The sequence below is a fragment of the Gadus morhua genome, chromosome 7, assembly GCF_902167405.1.
Source record: "Gadus morhua chromosome 7, gadMor3.0, whole genome shotgun sequence".
Lineage (NCBI taxonomy): Eukaryota > Metazoa > Chordata > Actinopteri > Gadiformes > Gadidae > Gadus > Gadus morhua.
The window spans coordinates 4,638,172-4,660,270 of NC_044054.1; the positions used below are offsets into that span (position 1 = coordinate 4,638,172).

General features: G+C 42.3%; 1 long non-coding RNA gene across 1 annotated transcript; it reads right to left on the reverse strand.

Annotated features, from left to right (window-relative positions):
• Window positions 1–5,634: 5,634 nt before the first annotated feature.
• On the reverse strand, window positions 5,635–7,397 carry LOC115547941 (uncharacterized). The gene is made up of 2 exons (XR_003977452.1): window positions 7,321–7,397; window positions 5,635–6,805 (listed from the first exon to the last, which is right to left on the reverse strand). It is a non-coding gene; the product is annotated as an uncharacterized LOC115547941 (long non-coding RNA).
• Between the last annotated feature and the right edge of the window lie 14,702 nt (window positions 7,398–22,099).

Consider the following 22,099-nt stretch of genomic DNA (forward strand, 5'->3'; position numbering starts at 1 on the left):
GCAATTTCACACTGTACCAAAGAGATAAATTGTTGTTTCTCTTTCTTTTGACGGATGCCTTTATTGTAACGCCTCGTGCCCACTACCTCCGTCCGTTGACTGATCCCCATTGACTTTGAATGGGGACGGACGCGCAATGCATTGTGGATCCATTGTGGATCCTGTCTGTCTGCGTCCTGCAAGACGGAGGCGTAACTTGTAGAAGGAGGCGTAACTTGTAGTAGGAGGCGTAACTTGTACTAGGAGGCGTAACTTGTACGTTTCAAAATCGCGGTCCACGCGAGATCTTCTCTTTTCGTGGTAAAAAAAGATCCTTGTAAATCACGGTTCACACGAGATCTTCCTTGAAGTCGGATCTTCAGATATTCATATCGGTAAGTAAAAAGAAGTGGATTAACAAGAATGTTTTTTTTTTGTTTTTACAAGCTTAATGAACTCTAGAACTAGGGCAGACTACTTGTGGTTGTGATACTGTTTAATATTCTTTACGAAATGTTCTAACGCTTAGGCCTACTGTTTTAACGTTGGAAGAAACCCCAGCTTCCGCCACCTCGGTGAAGTTAGTTCGATGCACACGTTTGAGATGCCCACTGAACAGTCACAAAATACTCTGTACTGTACAGGCTAGTAGATGTTGCTTGCTTCTTTCTGCCCCGATTTTGCACAGTGCAACAGCGATGACGTACCTGAGAAATCCATGTATAAAATGAGGGCTTGTAATGTGAACGCTATAATATGAAGGCTTTCTCATAACTATCCTCCTGTTAGTGACATTGTTCTTGCCTTGTTTATATCAGTAATATTTATTTTAATTCATTGTTTCTATCTCATGCAGGACTTTGAAAACATGCAGCATGCGATCAATAACAATATGTAGTCAATAAAATTAATTGAATTATTAATCTGTTGGCTTTAATTCTTTGAATTATTAATCTGCAGTCTTTTTGTTAAAGGGATAAAGTAGGTTAAACTTAAGCAGGTTCCCCACATTAAACTGCTAGGCCTATATGCATTACATGTCATTGTAAATTGTAATAGGCTTCTTTTCTTAAATGCATATGACTCAGGGATGTCAGTTTCAAGTAAGGCTATGATTAAGCTAATCAAGAGCATATCAAGATTAAGCTAATCAAGAGCATATTTTTAAATGAGCGGGTCGGGTGCATTATTTTTATATAAGGCCTAATATTTGAGGTCCGAGTTCACAGCTACATTCAGATCGATGCGATTTAGAAAAGTACTAGACATGACTCCGACTACATGTTACGCCTCCGACTACAAGTTACGCCTCCTACTACAAGTTACGCCTCCTCCGACTACAAGTTACGCCTCCTACTACAAGTTACGCCTCCGTCTTGCAGGACGCAGACAGATACTACTTCGGCAGCGACGGATCCGTCATCCAATCAGATTGCGTATGCAAATTTAAGCACTGTGGGGCTCTGACGATACTGGAAAGCAGGAAAGCGGGTCATCTTGCAATGACAACGCAACAAGCAGGAAGAAGCGGGAAGAACCCGGCTTTGTTGTTGTTAGCGGGAAGCGATTTGATTGGCTGACGGATGCCTCTGCAAATACTACTCCCCCATCCGTCAGCCACGCCTTCCCACGTCCTTTGACTGACGGTGCAGTGGGCATGAGGCGTAAGTGGCTTTGGATAAAAGCGTCCGCTAAACGCCCTGAGTGTAAATGTAATTCCAACGCGGTGGTTGTTGTGCTGTTAAACGTGACGCGTCGACTCAAAATGCGTCATAATAAACAAGAGGCGGGCATGTACTTGACTGTTCGGCAACAACACACTTCCATCCCCCCCCCCCCCCCCCCCCTATATCGAGACAGTAATCGTGATTAATGCTCACCACCCGTGTATGTCAAACCGGAAAAAAAAAGATTAGAAGGAGACCTTAGAGACACCCCCCCCCCCCATGATACATGGAGATGACTGGGGCGCCAATTACCCATGACAAATATCAAAGCACGCCGAGTGTGACACTGTGTGTGCGTTTGTCTTTATGCGTGTGTGTATGTGTGTTTGTGCATTTGTGTGTGCGTCTGTGTGTTTGTGTGTGTGTGTGTTTGTGTGCATCTGAAATGCGCTGCACGATCTTCTTGCTGTGGATTAGTGTCCCTCACTCTCACACACACACACTCACACACACAAATACACAGACACACACACACACAGTGGGCTAATTAACACATGCTCCTCCATCGTTGATATCCTTGCATCCTGTCACACACACAAACACCTCATCCATGTCAACTATCAAAGGCTGCAACTTATCCTCCCGATTACGAATTTTCCATTGCATTAAAGGGATTTTTGCTGACTCTTTTATCCAATGCGTCCCGCAACAGATTGTGGGACGACTCTGATAAACGGAGTCGACCTCTCAAGGGGACAGCGGGCTCATCAGGAGCAGTCAGGGTGAGGCATCTCAGGGACACCTCTACACTCGCTAGAAGGAGCCGAGGCTTCAACAAGCAACCTTCAGGTTACCAGTCAACCCGCTCTACCTCCTGGGCTACTGTCACGATATGACAACAATGCAGAATGCTGAATGCTGTGGCAATATGTCTCACGATTCTATAAATATCGTGATTCTGTTGATATCGAGAGTCTGTAGATATTGCAATTCTGTAAAGATTCAGTAAAAATCGAGATACAATTCTTGCGATTAATATTTTGTGGAGATTCTACAGCTTGTATCTCGTCCACCATTATTTTTTTCGGAAGGTGTCCGAGCAAAACCTGAACAGAACAGGCACAGTGGACGCTAATCAACTATAATTGAGTGTACACCGCAAAACAGTACCACTAATATGTTTTACATCAAGGCTTACAGTAATTTCATCACATCGTACAAACTCAAGCATTGCGGAAGCGAATAACACTGACACTTGCGTGAATTGAATTTTTTGACGTAGCTAGTGATCTGGATGAAACTCTGAACTAGTCTCTTCCAAGCGGCTTCCAGGTTAATTCTGAACACACAGGACACAGAACAAGGGCTGAGCAAAAACATTGTGGATCAATAGAAGTCTATACACGGTCAGAGGGCGACCTTCAAGCTGCATTAAAACTTCTCTCCTCGCTCAGGAGCAGTGATATAATGTTCTGGAGTGGGGAGGGTGTGTGTGTGTGTGTGTGTGTGTGTGTGTGGGTGTGGGTGTGCTTGTGTGTTTTTATGTGTGTGTGTGTGTGTGTGTGTGTGTTGGTGTGTGTGTGTGTGTTGGTGTATGTGTGTGGGTGTTTTTGTGTGTGCGTGTGTGTGTGTGGTGGGATTGGAGTGAATTTAACGGCGTAAAAACACAACTCACACACACTGCGAAGTTTGTGTTTGCGGTCGGTTAATTAATGCGTACGGGTTTGTGTGTGTGTTCTTTTTTGTACAAGATTTGTTTTACGTCTGTGTGTGTGTGCGTGTGTTTTTATGTGTGTGTTCATGTTATGTGTGTGTTTTTCTGTCTCTGTTTGTTTGTCTGTAGTGGTGGAGACTGTGTTTCTGTGTGTGTGTGTTTTTGCGTATTGGGGCCTGTGTGTTTGTGTGTGTCTGTGTTTCTATGTGTGTGTTTGTGGTAGTGGGTGGGGCCTGTGTGTGTTTGTGGCAGTGGTGTGACCTATGTGTGTGTGTGTGTGTGTGTGTGTGTGTGTGTGTGTTTGTGGTAGGGGGGCTGTGTGTGTGATTATGAGTTTCTTTATGTGTGTGTATGCTTGGTGCATACCAAGTTTGTGTGTCGCTTTGGGACACACAAACTTGTTGCCTCTTGAGTGTTGAAGAGCAGAGGAGTGTGTGTGTGTGTGTGTGTGTGGGGGGGGGGTTGCCTGTTTTTCTATGTGTTTGTTTGTTGTGGTGGTGCCTGTGTGTGTGTTACTGTGCTTTTATGTGTATGCGTGTGAGTGCTGGCCTGTGTGTGTGCGTTCTAATTTTTGGGTCACTTTGGGACTGTCAAGGAGCAGAGGGATGTGTGGAGGAGTGTGTGTGAGTAGGATTGTGTGTTTGTGCGTTCGGCTCCGAGTGAAGTGTTGTCGCCGTGCTCTGACCCCTGCTGTGTGTGTCTCAGTGTGCGTCTCGCTCCGGGTAGTTGTGTACCGTGTTGTGATTTATTATGATGATGGTTATTAATATTCCACAGCAGTACAGGAAACCACAAGAGCATTAATAAAGGAAAAAAAAGAGTTTGCAAAAGAAGTGCCACAAACAGAAGCACAAACAAACACACACACACACTCACACACAAACACACACACACACACACACACACACACACACACACACACACACACACACACACACACACACACACACACACACACACACACACACACACACACATGCATGCATACACACCAGAGATGGAAATTAACTTTTTTGCCAACCAGCCACTGTGGCAGGTAGATTTAAAAATCTACCAGCCACTCATCTTTTTTACCAGCCACTTTTTATGCGCTCTATATTTTTTTAATGTATGCGTACATTTTAAACAATATAATAGTAACAATAGATAAGAAAAGTGTTTTTCATACACATCATTTTTTCCATCAGAAGTGATTCTTACTGTAAGTAGGTGCTACCAAGGAACCGAGTTGAAAATGTTACACTCTTACAGCATATGATAAACAATACACAGGTATCTGCCATGTTAATGTCAATGGTGTTACGATGAGAAGTTTGGGGATAATGCATCTATACAAAGTATTTTCAATAAAAAACGAATTGACATATTAACAATAAAACAAAATGCATGGCTACACCATCATAAGTCAATCTAATTAGTGCCTGAATACAAATGTGTCCACAGACATGGTAACTAACGTATGATAGTAGGCATTATTGGCCCTTAACACTAATATTCAGAAAAAACACTGCCTCAAAAGGCTATTGGCTTAAGCAATACAAGTAGAGGCATATACTTGAACTTTATACCCTGAACTTTTAAACGTTGCAAACGTGCAAAAACATAATTATATATATATTTTTTTCATTTTCGTCCGCTTATCCGGGGTCGGGTCGCGGGGGGAGCAGCTCAAGCAGGGGGCCCCAGACTTCCCTTTCCCGGGCCACATTGACCAACTCTGACGGGGGGATCCCGAGGCGTGCCCAGGCCAGTGTTTAGATATAATCTCTCCACCTAGTCCTGGGTCTTCCCCGAGGTCTCCTCCCCACTGGACGTGCCTGAAACACCACCAAGGAAGGCGCCCAGTGGGCATCCTTACCAGATGCCCGAACCACCTCAGCTGACTCCTTTCCAAGTAAAGGAGCAGCGGCTCTAATCCGAGTTCCTCACGGATGGCTGAGCTTCTCACCCTATCCCTAAGGGAGACGCCAGCCACCCTTCTGAGAAAACTCATCTCGGCCGCTTGTACCCGCGATCTCGTCCTTTCGGTCATCACCCAGCCCTCATGACCATAGGTGAGGATAGGAACGATGATCGACCGGTAGATCGAGAGCTTTGCCTTGCGGCTCAGCTCTCTTTTCGTTTCAACGGTGCGGTAAAGCGAACGCAATACCGCCCCCGCTGCTCCGATTCTCCGGCCAATCTCACGCTCCATAGTACCCATACTCGCGAACAAGACCCCGAGGTTCTTGAACTCCTTCACTTGGGCTAAGGACTCATTTCCTACCCGGAGTAACCCAGGTGAAAAAATATTATACTTCAACGACACTTTTGAAAGGATGTACTAAGTCCACTTTTAGTATGTAACTGTATTCTGTACTAATTTCGTCGCATTCAAGTATACCAAAGTGTACTAAGGTATACCTTAAGTACTACTATAGATATACTCCAGTATACTCCAAGTGTAAATAGTATGCTAAAATTGCACAACTTTTGACAACCTTTAAGTGTACTGAAGTACACTAGTGAAAAGTATGATTTCTAGCATTTGAAACACTCTTGCAGTACAATAGCATTATATTACCAGTGTGTTTGAAATATACTTAAAAAGGCAGTATGGTTCAATTGATAGTAGTATATAAGTATATTTTGAACACACTATTATCATACTTCTGTCATATTTCAAATTAAATTCAAATACACTTTCTGACTATATTTAGTACTTTTTAAGTCTGCCATTATGTTAATTAAAATGTATTTATAGTACATTTCTATCACAATTGCAGCATCAAAGGCATGCACTTTAAGTACAATGTTATTATACTCTAAAGAGGAGCAGAAGTGTATATTGAGTGTATTTTATCACTGCTTATACTACATAATAGAAGTGTATTTTTAACACACTATTATCATTCCTCTGTCATATTTCTAATTAAATTCAAGTACACTTTCTGACTATATTTAGTACTTTTAAAGTGTGCAATTATGTAACTAAAAATGCATTTATTATGTATTTATAGTCAATTTGTGTCACAATTTAAGCATCAAAGGCATGTACTTAAAGTATAGTTATTATACTATAATGTAAAGTGGAAGCGTATATTAAGGGTATTTTAAGTACAATACTGTTATACTACTAAGTACTTTATAAATACTACAGAAATATACTTACAATACATATTATACTTCACATGCACTTCTTTCTGGTACCATTTTAGTACACTCCATGGGTGCTATTTTGTTCCATGACAAAAAACACTTAAATTGTACAAACCAAAACTTTAATTTAAATATTAATACAAACATACATTCAATAACACCTAACTTTAAAACATCTGACATATATAACATATATAATAAAGCTACTGAGGAGCAACCTTGGTGTAGCCCTCATTATTGCATTTCCTCCGCAGCAGGGCCCGGATCTCACTAACCATGGTGTTGGGGAATTTCTCCCTCACCGTGTCTGTGAAAACAGGAAGGACGCATGTGATTTAAGACTTAAGATAAACAATAAATTACATTGACACAGACTAGTGCTTGTGCCCATTGGGAGCGTCCCCGTTCGGAGCGCGTGCCCAATCGGAGCGTGCCAAACGTAAAAAAAACGCAGCCCCCGGTACGCCACGTGCCCCCGCTACGCAACGTGGTCCAGCTACGCCACAGGCCCCCGCTATAAAACAACTCTTTCTATTAGGCTATCATCATTACCGTAACATTCCTACATTTTACAATACAAATACGACGCAAAGACGCTCTCAGGCGCAAACGTAGCCCCCGCTACGCCACAGGCCCCCACTACGCCAGTTGATCCAGTAACTTTACTTCGATTACTAAATTCAAGCATTATACTTCGATAAAAGCAACTCTTTCTATTAGGCTATCATCATTACCGTAACATTCCAACAGACTATAGCCAAAGTTAGCTGACGTTACAGAGTATTTCGGAATCATTTCACTACCGTTTTGGAACTGACTTACCTCCAAAGAAAAGCAATTTGGCTGCAATAGGCTTCGCCTCTTGTTGTCGCCGTTGTGTAGGCCAAATTACCTCTATCGTTATTTTTTTATTTCTGTATGCATCACGTATGACGGATGTATTATCTGCTCTAACGGAGCCGTCTTGGAAATAAAACAAACCAAACACTGTCATTGTTTGACCCGGAGATATTAGGTGCTCACTGCTCAATTTCAAATGGAACACTAACCGTCCGCGCCAAGTGTATTTGAGTAAACCACCAATTGGCGACCTAAATACTACATTCTCATTGGACGTCGATTTGCAGCCGCACACTGATTGGATGGCCGTTATAAACTTGCTATTTTCAAATTTTGGTTATAGCCTTGGATTTTCTTTAATAGTTAGTCGTTGGAGCTAGTAAAAGTAGCCATTTCAGTATTATTTATCTGTATTTTTTTGATTAATTCAACACTTTGGTTGTGATGATGTATGAATATACTTAAATAAACTTCTAATGAAGTGAAATTAAAGTATACTAAAAATGAAGCATGTTAATAGTGTATTACTAAGTGTACTTTTCAGAATCACACTGAATGACAACTATAAGTTTTTGCAATTTAGTATACTTTTTCTAAGTGCACTGAAATACAGCTTAAAATTAACTTGCATTAAAGTGAACTGTAAGGAAGTATACTTAAATACACTACTAATAAAGGGAAATTTAAGTATACTTTGATAAAGCATTTTAATAGTGTATTACAAAGGACTTGAAATGAAGTGTACTTTTCAGAAGTACACTAAAGTACCACTTTAAGTATGTGCAACTTAGTATACTTTTTCTAAGTACACTGAAATACAGCTTAAAAAGTATTTGCATTAAAGTGCACTTCATGGAAGTACACTTAAATACACTTCTAATGAAGTGAAATTAAATTACACTCTAAAAAAGCATTTTAATAGTGTATTACAAAGGACTTGAAACAAAGTGTACTTTTCAGAAGTACACTAAAATACCACTTTAAGTATTTGAAACTTAGTATACTTTTGCTAAGTATACTGAAATACAGCTTAAAATTAACTTAAATTAAAGTGAACTTTACGGAAGTATACTTCAATACACTTCTAATGAAGTGAAATTAAATTACACTTTAAAAAAGTATTTTAATAGTGAATTCCAAAATACTTGAAAATGAGTGTACTTTTCAGAAGTACACTAAGGTACAAATTACAATACACTTACAATAAAGTACACTTTTTATAAATACACTAAATTACCACTATAAGTATTTGCAATTTAGTATACTTTTTCTAAGTACACTTATGTACAATTTAAATAAACTTAAAATAAAGTATACTTTTTAAAAGTACAAAGCAATACCGCTTTAAGTATTGCAGAATTAGTATACTTATTTTTAAGTACGTTAAAGTTGAATTTAATGACATTTATTGCGAAGTACACTTTTTAAAAGTATATGTTAAGTATACTTTAAATTAAGCACAAAAAGTAAAAGTATACTTATACTAACTTTTGTATAATTGATTTATACTTGTAATACACTAAAGTATACTACTTTTTCACCTGGGAAGCAATCCATCGGTTTCCTGCTAAGAGTCATGGCCTCAGATTTAGCGGTGCTGATCCTCATCCCAGCCGCTTCACACTCGGCCGCCAGCCGATCCAGTGAGTGCTGAAGGTCGCAGGCCGATGATCCAATGAGGACCACATCATCTGCAAAAAGCAGTGACGAGATCCTCAGACCACCGAACTGCAACCCCTCCCCACCACGACTACGCCTCGATATCCTGTCCATGTATATCACAAACAGCATTGGTGACAAGGCGCCGCCCTGGCGGAGACCAGCACCCACTGAGAACGAAACTGACTGGCTGCCAAGGACGCGAACAATAATAATAATTATATATTTTATGTGGTATTCAGGCCAATGCTGGAAATATATCTGTGGCATTCAGTAGGGCAATTCTGTGTTAAAGTATGTAAAGTATGACCAAGTGTTTCTTTCTGTTGAATAGATAGAACGTTATCAATCCCCTGTGGTAGAAATGTGTTAATGTTTGTCCCTACAATACAATAATGGTAAAAACAGAAATACTCAACGGTAACTGCGTAAGTCAAACCGTCCAATCTGAAGGCTCTACTTGGCCACGCCCCCTACTCACTTCCACTAATGCAAAGCGAACAGAACTGAGTAGGGGAGGGCGTAGCCTAACTAGTTTGTGAACGACCCAGAGAAACGCAACACAAATTCAATGTGAACATGTACGAGGCTTTAATAAAATCCCGGACGATTTTTAAATTCCGCCACACATTTTTTAAAAGTGTCTCAAAAAGAGGGCATGTCCGGGCAAAAGAGGACGTCTGGTTACCCTATGTACGGGAAACCCATTTGATTCCTACCTGTAACACTGTTAAATAGCGGCCCAAATTGGTGAGCGCTATCCTGGTAATTTCTCTGCGTGAGAAATCCAAAGTGTGGCGTGTGAGCGTGTGCATGGGTTGAATTGCGTGTGTCAAACGCCGAATGCGTGAGACTTGAGAGCCCTATTATCCCTGATGCCGGACAGTCGCAGTTTAGCAAAAGAGGCGTAGAAGAAGAAGGGGGCCGGATGTTGACATTAATGGTTGTGGAACTGCGCAGCGCCGTATAACGAATGTATTAAATATGCAAATTTGATCGGACCTTACTGGAAAGTATAACCCGACACAGTGGCGGGTGAAGTGACACAATTCAAAGGCCATACAAATCCACCCGCAAATGGCGGGTGGCGGGTGTTAATTTCCATCCCTGATACACACCCGCCCACAGAAACACGCATAGAAACACGCACACACATAGAAACACACCCAAACATAGAAACACAAACATAGAAATACGTACACAGAAAAAGATAGAAACTCACCCACATGTAGAAACACACTGTAGGAGCCATGTTTGTGGTTTCATGGTTTCTGATTTCTGATTTAGTTTTCATTTAAGTTATGACCACAGTTTGCAAGCCAGGAAAAGAAAATGGTTATTTATTTATTGACACCTACCTGCCTACGTCATTTATCAGGTGGCACGTAACCCCTCCCCCTTGACTTGCCGGCGTACCGGCTAATTGAATAAATAGTGGGTTTAGTTTGAGGGTAGCGTGATAGCGAGGCGGAAAAGTTTCCGACCACATATTCCCGTATTCTCGTATGTATATCACTCATTATCATTTCTCATCCTTTGGACTGTAACAGAAAGTAAACCGGAATTGTTCTGATTAAAACACCATTCACCTGACCTTTCTGCGAGTGCTTTTTCTGGAACAAGTGCGTCGGGACCCTCGCCATTCACCTCGCGTGGCAATATCCAAAGCAAAGAATTGCCACTTCATCGTCGGAAACTACCGAAGACTGACGAGCTTCAAAGGACTACACTTTGTGGATTATATCGCGGATTTGTGGGATGCTCATTGTCCTTAGGAACGGCGCGTAAAACGGATCATTGAAGGAATGGATGACGCAACGTTGGATACGGCAGCGACTTCATGAATGAATCAAAGCCCAAATGAAAGGACGGTTTGCGTAAGTGTTAACGAACCGTGGAGTATAAACTGCTTGCTTAAAAGCTCGAAACAATTTACAAGTTTGATGGACTTTATTGAACTGAAGTGTAAACATCTTAGCGATGTCTGACTCTGCTCCCCAGACCGCGGAAGAGGCCGCACAGCTGTTGAAATCTCTCATTGCGACACGCAGTGGGAAATTAGGAGTGTGTACATGAAAAGGGGAACGAAATCAAAGCTCTGTTTGAAACTGGAGATGTTGATAAAATTGACAAACTTGCAAAGACGTTGTTGAGCTGCATCGATGATTTTGAATCTGTGCATCAGTCAGTACAAAATCTGCTTGGTGAGGAGGAGAAAGCAACGGATACGCTGATTGGTATGAACCGAGAATAACGAACTTTAATAACTTTTTTGATGAGGTGGAAGCATGGAAAATTCAACAATATAATCTTGAAACTATTGTGGATCCTATGGATAGTGTATCTAACGTCACTGGAGCTACATCTCGGCGTTCTAGGACCTCCACCTCCTCAGCTAAAATAGCGGCAGCGGAGAAGGCTGCGCTTGAGGCGCGCGCCAATGCTTTACCTGCATTACATGCGCTTATGCTTGAAGAAACGGTTCTAAAATCCAAAAAGGAACAGATGGAAGTTCAAGTTATGATAGCAGCAGCTGATGCAAGAATTAAAGTGCTGAGTGACAGCGGTGATGAAAGGAATGAATATTTAGAAGCAAGTAGGCATGTTTTTACTGAACCAAGTCTCCCTGATGCGTCGGCTATTGAGTTCGCTCCTTTGGCTGCAGTACCCAAAACACCATTGCAAATGGCTGTTAGACACATTCATGGCGGGCCTAGCTCACAAGCTTCTGTTCCTCCAGCCTCCTCCTCCAGCCCTCAAGTTCAGTCCAGTCATGATGTAGATTTTCAGATGCTACAAACACAGAAACAGCTCATTGATGTAATGATTATGCAGCAAAATATCTCTGTTACCAAAAAGGGAGGTGCCAGTCTTTGATGGCGATCCGCTATCTTTTCAGTCTTTTATCCATGCTTTTAAATATTTGATAGAAGACAAGACAGATAGCTGCCAGGATAGACTGTATTTTCTAGAACAGTTTACTGCAGGCCAAGCTAAAGACCTTGTGCGTAGCTGTATGCATATGGATTCTCGTAGAGGATATACAGAAGCAAGACAGCTCCTTAAGAAACATTTTGGAGATGAAATTAAAATTGCTAATGCTTACCTGCAAAAGGCTCTGAACTGGAAGTGAATTAAAACTGATGATGGAAATGCTCTTCATGCTTTTGCCTTGTATTTAAGAGAATGCTACAATGCTATGCAAGACCTAGAGTACATGGATGAGTTGAATGTGGCCTCTAACTTGAAACTGCTGGTGTCTAAGTTCCCCTACAAGCTCCGTGAGCGATGGAGAACTGTAGCCTATGAATCCATAAAGAAAAACATCCGCATTCGATTCATACACCTGGTAGAGTTCTTAGAGACCCAGTCTAGCATGTTGCTACATCCTATATTTGGAGACATTAATGACCCTGCTCCAGCCAAGGTTGTAACACCAAGTGCAAGGATGCCAAACACAAGAACCTTTGAAAGGACTTTTGTTACCACGGTAACACCAGCTGAAGAGCAGGTAGCACTACAGCCAGTTCAGACACAGAAAGCTAACCATCATGTTGTGGGTTTGTCTTCATGTAGCTTCTGTGCAGACAAACATGAAATAACAGACTGTAAAAGGTTCAATTCAAAACCACATGATCAGAAAGTTGACTACCTAAAGAAAAATTGATACTGCTTTGGATGTCTAAAGAAAGGACACCTCAGTAAAAATTGCAATAAGAAAATGCTCTGTCAAATCTGTAAACGTAACCATCCCACCTTGTTACACATCAACAGTGACAATGCAGGGAGAATGCAGATTATGACCGGATTAAACCACTCAGGCAGGCCTCCCCTCAACAGTGCCCTGGTCTCAGCTGAGAAGGCAACAGGGGCAAGCAAGGAGTGTGCGCTAGCCATTGTGCCCGTTCAAGTGAAGGCATCCAAGGGGTCAAAAACCATCCAGACCTACGCCTTCCTGGATCCAGGCAGTTCGGCCACCTTCTGTACGGAGAACATCATGCGCCAGCTGAACACCAAAGGTCGCCAGACTGAAGTGGTCTTGCGGACGATGGGGCAGGAGCGTCTGGTAAAGAGCTATGAGCTAACAGGACTGGAGGTAGGCAACATGGATGGTAGTGTTTACATAGAGTTGCCTCAAGTTTACACTCAGCCAAAAATTCCTGTGTCTAAAGAAAACCTACTTAGTCAACATGACTTGAAAAGATGGCCTTACCTAAATGCAGTTACATTGCAAAGGATTGATGCCAACATTGAGATTTTGATTGGAATGAATGTGCCAAAAGCAATGGAACCTTGGCGTGTGATTAATAGTCAAGGTAATGGACCATATGCAGTCAAAACACTCTTAGGATGGGTGGTCAGCGGCCCACTCAACACATCTGCTATGGAAAAGGATGGCACACTTTCAGTCACAGTCAATCGTGTCTCAATGCAAGAACTGAAGGATCTTCTCATTCATCAATATAACAATGACTTTCCAGAAAAGGATTATGAGGAGAAATTGGAGATGTCTGTTGAGGACAAGAAATTCCTGGACGTAACAACAAGGTCAGTCATTCACAAAAACGGTCATTATCACCTACCTTTGCCATTCCGTGATGATGTGTGCTTACCTGACAACAAAGAGGTCTCAGTACAACGTGCAATGGGTCTCTCCAAACGAGACGACGCAGCCCGAGACGAGGCTGCGGGAGACAAGGCCGTGGGGGACGAGGCCGCGCAGAGTCGCCACCAGAGCCAGAGACGGCGCCGCCGCAAGAGACGGCGCCGCCGCAAGAGACGGCTCGTCCGGAGTGTTTTGGTGAAGACCAAGGCCAGGGTCATCCAGAGGCCTATCAGCAAACTTTGCCTGCTCCTGGAAGCTGATCCAGCTTAAAGGCCTTGCATGCTGGGCCAAGCTCATCACGCCCCCTTGCCCCTGCACACACTCACCAACACTGACAAACACCTACGCATGGTGTCCTCACCCACCGACATGCACATGGACTGCTGCATCCACAACGCATTCCCTCCCATCACTGTACATATACATGGACCTCTCATTCCTGCAGCACACTGACACTTGACTCTTGTTGCACCCATGGACATTTGAGCATACACGCGCATACGCACATACATGCATGGACTTTAAGACAAAGGCACATGTGCATATGCACACACCCATGGACTTTGGGAAACCTTGAGGCTCTATGGACCAAAGGAACTTTGAACTTTGGGGTCTTATGTGGGATCATTGGAAAGGAAAAACAATGTGTATGTATTGACACCATTGATGACAGTTATTAAGAATGTATTTACATAACTGAAACTTAAGTTATTATGTATTATGGCTCCATTTAGTATTGGATTGGTAATTGTTTTGCTTGAGCACTAACAATTAGGGGCCAGGATGTAGGAGCCATGTTTGTGGTTTCATGGTTTCTGATTTCTGATTTAGTTTTCATTTAAGTTATGACCACAGTTTGCAAGCCAGGAAAAGAAAATGGTTATTTATTTATTGACACCTACCTGCCTACGTCATTTATCAGGTGGCACGTAACCCCTCCCCCTTGACTTGCCGGCGTACCGGCTAATTGAATAAATAGTGGGTTTAGTTTGAGGGTAGCGTGATAGCGAGGCGGAAAAGTTTCCGACCACATATTCCCGTATTCTCGTATGTATATCACTCATTATCATTTCTCATCCTTTGGACTGTAACAGAAAGTAAACCGGAATTGTTCTGATTAAAACACCATTCACATGAACTTTCTGCGAGTGCTTTTTCTGGAACAAGTGCGTCGGGACCCTCGCCATTCACCTCGCGTGGCAATATCAAAAGCAAAGAATTGCCACTTCACACACACACACACATCAAAATAACAGAATTTGATAGAATCAGGTTTGCAGGCCATTTTGAATTACATTTTCATGACATCCCTACTCCCCCCTCTCCCTCCTCCCCCAACTTCTTTCCTTCCCCTCCTCCGCAAGAGTCCAGCGTTAGATTCTGGCCAACTCACGCATGTCACTGTAGTGTACGAAAAATGTTTTTAAATCGGTCGCGGCATGACTGCGATTTCAGAACGCTCTGACCATTTAACATCCTTCTTTCCTCTAAAAAATAACCCCCCTTCTGTACACACAGAAGGGGTATTATTTTGTGATTGATTCCAGCCCCGACCTAGCCCCTCGCTTATGGAGGTAGATCTGTGTCTTTATTATGCAATCAAACAGAATAAGTTTGAGAGCAAAACTTTCCACACTGCAATCAAAAAATCGATTTGAGAGCAAATCTTCTTTGTTTACCATCGGCTCAACTAATTCATAACATAACTTTATTATAAACAGGCCTAATTATGGCCCTAATTATGCCCTATTAACAAAAAATGTTTTATTGCAAGTAAAATAATGTGATAAAAAAATTATTAATGGGAATCCAAAAGTTTTGTTTGCAAATCCAAAAGTTTTGTTTGCGGATCCAAAAGTTTTGTTTGCGAATCCAAAAGTTTTGCTTGCGAATCCAAAAGTTTGGCTTGCGAATCCAAAAGCTTTGCTTGCTGTTGAGCTGGATCTCATGGGCGGGACCTACGCCGAAAGATGTAAGACACGTCTCTATTGGCCAGTCTCGATCGGAGGGGCAGCTTGGCAACATCCACAGTTAGTAACGAGAGAGGGAGTTTTGAAGTCCATGATGAGACCGAGCGGGACTCGGGAGCTGAGAGGAAAGAAAATCAATGCACAGGTACTGTATGTCTTCCGTCATAGTAATAGCAAGAATGTTATGTTTGAGCTGGTGCATGTAGATTGCTTTTGTTTAACGATCTGTGGATGTTGTAATGGGTTAAAAAATACACATTATTTTGTCAGCCTGTAGATGCTAGCTTAGCTCAATTACCTAGTCATAGGTATGTTACGTGCCCAGGCTGCCTATTAGCCTGCATGACGTTGTGCATGTAGCTTCTAGTTAGGACTATTTGTGTTCAACAATCTCTCGTTACTAACTGTGGATGTTGCCAAGCTGTCACTCCGATCGAGACTGGCCAATCGAGATGTGTCCTACATCTTTCGGCATGGGTCCCGCCCACGAGATTCAGCTTAACAGCAAGCAAAGCTTTTGGATTCGCAAGCAAAACCTTTGGATCCGCAAGCAAAACTTTTGGATTCGCAAACAAAACTTTTGGATTTGCATACAAAACTTTTTGATTCGCAAGCAAAACTTTTGGATTTGCAAACCAAACTTTTGGATTTGCAAACCAAACTTTTGGATTTGCAAACAAAACTTTGGGATTCTGATAAAAAAAAATTTTAGCACACTTATTTTACTTGCAATACAATTTTTTTTGGATGCAGTGTCGATAGTTTTTCTCTCAAATCTATTTCTTGATTGCAGTGTGGAAAGTTCTGTTTGATTGCATAATAAAGACACAAATCTACCTCCATATTCGCTAACCCTACCCGAGCGAGCGTCGTTCAGAAGTCTTCGAAGACGTTTAAGAATTCCGAATTGTTTGATTTTTTCTTCTGTCTCGTCCCCCTCGACCCCAAAGGTCTCAGCCCGCCGCCCAAATTGGATTACAGCTAATTTGCATAACTGTTACCCGAGCCAGCGGGTAACAACGGTGGACGCTAAGAATACAGAGTTAGATTAATTCCCCCTTGAACAAAATAGTGAATATTGTGCTCGTTTACGCAGCCAATTAGAAGGCAGTTTGAATTTCGCCTTGACGAATCACAAACAAACACTGTAAGCAACTGTTAATAGCATCTTTAATTAGCCTTTGATAGTAATGTTAGGACCTACCTAGACCTACCTTTATCACTCCGCTTTACAGGTGTTCTAATTAAGCAATAGATCACGCCAGGCTGTGCTATGTGCTCATTATACCACTGTTAAGGGGCGTTGTCCGGCCCCGACGCGCAGCGGAGGGCCGGCGACCCCCTTCATAGTGGTATAATGAGCACATGCCACTGACTGAAGTGATCTATTGCTTTTATACAACGGTTACTGTTATGGCGAAACGAAAGTCATAGACACACTACATTTAAAAAGAAACAAAGAAAGTCAAAGTAGCCGTTTTGTTAAAGAATACAAAAAAGTAGTCCCTCCTGGCTGCCGCTATGCATCGACGGTCGCTATGCAACACACTTTAGCGTCCCTCCGAGAGAAGGCTCCGATAGAGCGGTTCGCCGGCAATTTATCCTATGGAGCAGTTCACTCGCCGTGTGTCTAAGCTTTTGTTAGTCTCTCCATCGCCTTGCTCCCTCCCGGAGTAACAACATTTACACCCTCTCCATCATCCAACACATGTTTTACTTTGTAACTGTTTCTACTTCCAGGCGCGGAGTGATATGCAAACTTTCACAAAATGATCGGGCGTCATAGCAGTTATGTATAATTATACAACAGTTGGGAACCAATCAGATCGCTGGATTTAGGTCCCCCGTTGTATAATAAATGTTAATGTTATTAACAGTCTTTATGTAGCTTAGATTGCTAGTGTGTTTATGTGTTGCTTGGCAACAGTTCAGGGGCCAGTTTCCCGAAAGCATTGTTAGCCTAAAGCCCAGTTCAGACCAAAGATTTGCCTTGCAACGACTTGCAACTCGCAACTCCTTGCGACGAGACGGGCTAAAACTGGGCAGTTCACACTGGCTGCAACGCGCTGCAACGGGCGGCAACGGTAGGTGGTTTCCCTAGCAACTGTGAACGCTCTGGCACAGCTGAGCATCATTTGCGTAGGTTAGATTTGCGATTAGTTAGGTTTGCGATTATTTTTATTTTGCTTGAGAGTAGGCTAGAGTTAGTGTGTTTTGTCATTCTCCACTACATCTGCATTGGAGTAATTAGCTGGAGCTTACAGTTAGTTTAGATTAACCGTTGTTGGATACATTGCATTATCCGTTAGTTGAATTGCAGTTTGATCTGTCTTTGTTTATCATCGGCTCAACTACTACTTGGAGATGGATAACTTAATTATAAACAGGCCTAATTATGTTAGTGGGAGGAAAATGGTGGCAGTCTTAAAATAATAAAAAATAATATGGTCGGATTCCAGTCCGTTGTCCCGTAGACCCACAGAGAAATTCTTCGCCATAGTAGAAAAATCATAAATTCTTCCTGAAAACAAGAAAGGCAGCCAGATCAACTTGTGACCCTACTATCCATGTAGAGTTAAGACCATGAATTGGTCGCGTTTCCGAAAATAAGACGCCTTTACATCCAGTTAAAGGGGTCAATGTGACTTGAGTCACATTGATTTCCGGAGTCGCTGCTTTGCTTACAGAGAAATGCCGTTAATAAATGTATGCACAGTGCGTTCAGGATTAGGACTGATATGTCGGCCTAGGCATAATCAATTGTGTTTTAATATCTTTAGCATTCATATTATTGTACTCCATTCTTTTCGTAGGCTACTCTGCGGTTGGCCTTGATGGGGTGATATTTTAACCCTTTTTGACCCCATTTTTCCCTGCGTCATAGCCCGTTTCAGCACTTCGTCAGTGGACAGGTACAATCCTACGAACGTCGTGAGTGCAGCGAATGTGCGTTCATGTTAAGAGGAGTTTCGGGAAACACTCCAAAGAAGCATTTCTCCAAAGAAACGCTTTTCTAAAAGCAATATCAACCTTGATTATTATTTTTATTATTATCATTATTATTGTTATTATTATTATTATTATTATTAATATTATTATCGTGATTATCTTTGGCAGTTTTGCCTACGGCCCCGTACCTACGACCAAACCACAGCCATGCTGATTTTCAGTATAACAGCACGACCTCGAGTGTGATATTGCTTAATCATCAATCTGTATATATATATGTACTTGTTAACAATATCTACTCATTTATGAACATATTTATTATCCATGCTTTGCCAAAACGTTTTTTCATTCAGAGGTCATGCCAATAAAGTTTTATTGAATTTCCTTGAAAAAAGCGAGAGAGCGAGAGCGAGACAGACAACGAGAGAATGAGAGAGAGAGAGAGAGAGAGAGAGAGAGAGAGAGAGACAGACAGACAGACAGACAGACAGACAGACAGACAGACAGACAGACAGACAGACAGACAGACAGACAGACAATGAGGGAGAGATAGAGACAGAGAGACAGACAGACAGACAGAGAACGAGAGAGAGAGAGAGAGACAAACAAACAGAGAACGAGAGAGAGACAGACAGACAGACAGACAGACAGAGAACGAAAGAGAGAGATCGTTTTCTCAATTGAGCGATTAGCTTCAGCTCCGTTATAAAAAAAAAAGTTTTTTTCTCACCATCCATTAGCATCTTTAAACTGATACTCTATGTCGCGACGTGTTCCGTCACCCTCGAAGGTTGCTGTCACATTCATGGCATTAAGTTTAACGATTGATGTCGCATTTCAGACGCAGATAAAAAAATATACATACTTTTAACTCAGGCCGTCTGATCCGAATCCACTTAAGCTAATTAACGACATGAGTCTCGGTGACTGTCTCGAACCCTCGCAGCGTCCTTACTGTGTTTACCGGGCGGTTCGCTAATGGCCGCCATCTTGTGTCGTCTTGCCTCGTTTGTGAGCTCACAGATAATTGAAAGCTATCGCGTCCAGAAATGTTACGCTAGCGACCTACTGCAGGCTAAAGCGATGGAGGGTTCGATGTAGACCGTCGTGGCAGTTTCTCTGTGCCGATGACAGATGAGACATTTGAATGTGTAGAAAGCGCACAATAGTTGAAGAGAATAAACCCTATTAGAGAGAGAGAGAGAGAGAGAGAGAGAGAGAGAGAGAGAGAGAGAGAGAAAGAGAGAGAGAGAGAGAGAGAGAGAGAGCAGTACAATAAATAGTAATAATAAAAAATATAAAGATATAAAAAGTTTTAAAAATTGAGATAAGGACAAATTTAAATTTAAATAGTAGTATAGGTAAAGTACAATTCTATACTACATCAGTGCGGTTAGTTTTATTACCTTTTTTTGCTAACAAATGGAAATCAGACAAATCAGGTTGTCTGGCTTTCCTTTTAGAAGATACACTTGGCCACTGTTCGGTCTGGAGGTGAAATTATGGTATGGCTGCTGAAGTGAGCGTCAAATATTCCACGTTGTCCGAACAGGATTTGGAAATAATCCTGCATTCCGTTCACCAGGATGGTTTGACGTAGATGACCGTTCCACCTCCCCGGGTTTTGCCGCTATCCCTAGCGCTCCGGTCCCCCCTGAAGACCGTATATCCGTCCAGTGTCACAGCCTCGTCAAGTGACTTTTCCCCAGCCATGTCTCGCAGAAACACAACAAGGTGCAATCCTGGATGTCCTTCTGCGTGGATACCCCATGGACATAATAAAGGATGGACCACGGACTGGAAAATGGCCGCCCATTCATTCCTATACAAACTGCTCAGCGGCGCAGGGTAACATACAGGAGCGATTTGCTTCCGCGTCATGGGGCCAAGACACGTGGCCTAGTCCGTGACGTACCGGATGCAGAGATCTTCTTCTTCTTCTTCTTGTTTAGTGGCGGATCATAGTTTTTCCCCATATACCGCCACCTACTTGACTACTACACAGGAGTGTGTGACAAGGACGTTGGCAAATGATACTTTAAATCATAAAAATCAATTCAAAGAAAAAACCAAACTGACGAAACAAAATAAACAAAATAAAACAAAATAACAAAAGAAATTAAAAAATATATATGCTTAAGGTTAAATTCTTCTAATTAGGTTAGTATCTTTAGCTAATTTATCAGCAATTTCATTGCCATACATTCCATGGTGGGCTGGAATCCAACAGAACTGAATAACTAAACCAAGGCTAATATTTAAAAGAAGATGCTTTACCTCTATCACCAAATCTTCACGTATTGAATTATCTGTTATAAAACGTTGTAGTACTGCCATAGAATCAGTACATATCACTGATCTAAGAGGTTTAGTATCTACAACCCATCTAAGAGGAGTTATTATTGTGGCCATCTCGATTGAGTATACTGATAAAGTCACCCACTCTATATCCATATCCTTTTTCAAATTCTGGAATATATATGCCAATACCACATTGTCTTTGGATCTTTTAAATAAATAGATCAATACATGATGAATCACAATGATCGCAAGCAGAGGACCATGAGAGTTATTGAGCGGCAGATGAACCAGTCCAAAAATCGGACACGTTAACGGAGCACTGAACTAGGCCCTCTCGGATGCCATTTGTTTCACTACGACTCCTTTCAGCTGCACACCCCTCTTTCCCAGCGAGATAACGGCTAATAAAACGCTTCAGGTGGCGTTTTGAAAAGAGAAAAACGTAATTTTTTTTAGGACATGGCATGAAGGTAATTATGAGCCTTTGATTGATATCCAGAAATTTTTTGCGGAGACACATTCCTGTTCCCCACTTGTATTGGAGTGGACGGCGATATCTACTTCTGGGCCACATGAAATGACAGACCCCCGTCCACAGCCAGCTTAAACAGCTGATATACCAGGCTTGGCCTCTGAGCACTGGTGGATTGCAGAAGTATGCACTGCTCCTGGGGGCCTGGGATATCCTTACATGAAGCTCATCCATTTTGTTTCCCAAAGACTGGACGTTCACGAACAGTATGATCGGGAGAGTTAGCCTCCCTATGCTGGCCAAACGCTATGCTGAGCCTTCGCTGCACTCCTCCCCGTCTACCGCGTCTCCGCTACGGGCAGTTGTGGGTGGGAGAGCTGCCTGCCGGTGGTTGGCATGGCGATGCGATGAGTAGCTCCGGGTAATCGCTCAACGTACTCGGGTCAAACAGGCCAGAATTACTGCGCTCTCTCAGTATCAGTAAGTTTGCCCGGTCGTAAGTGATGTTTAGGGACAGTTTGATTGCCATAGTCGGCACTAAAAGCGAGAAAAACATAAAAGGTGCAACTTGACTTTGGGGAGCTCCGCGACGTCGCACTCAGAGGAGCGCCGTCACCATGGAGACCCGAAAATGTGTGTGATCTAATGTGTGTGAATACTAGTCGGCGCTCTAGCAGAGAGAGCCCAGAGTGAGGGGGAGAGAGGGGGAGAGAAGGGGCTACTTTGTCGCCTTCAAAAAACAAACACACACACTCACAGAGGCAGGTCCACAACTCAAACAACAGTTGTATTACGTGGTTATTG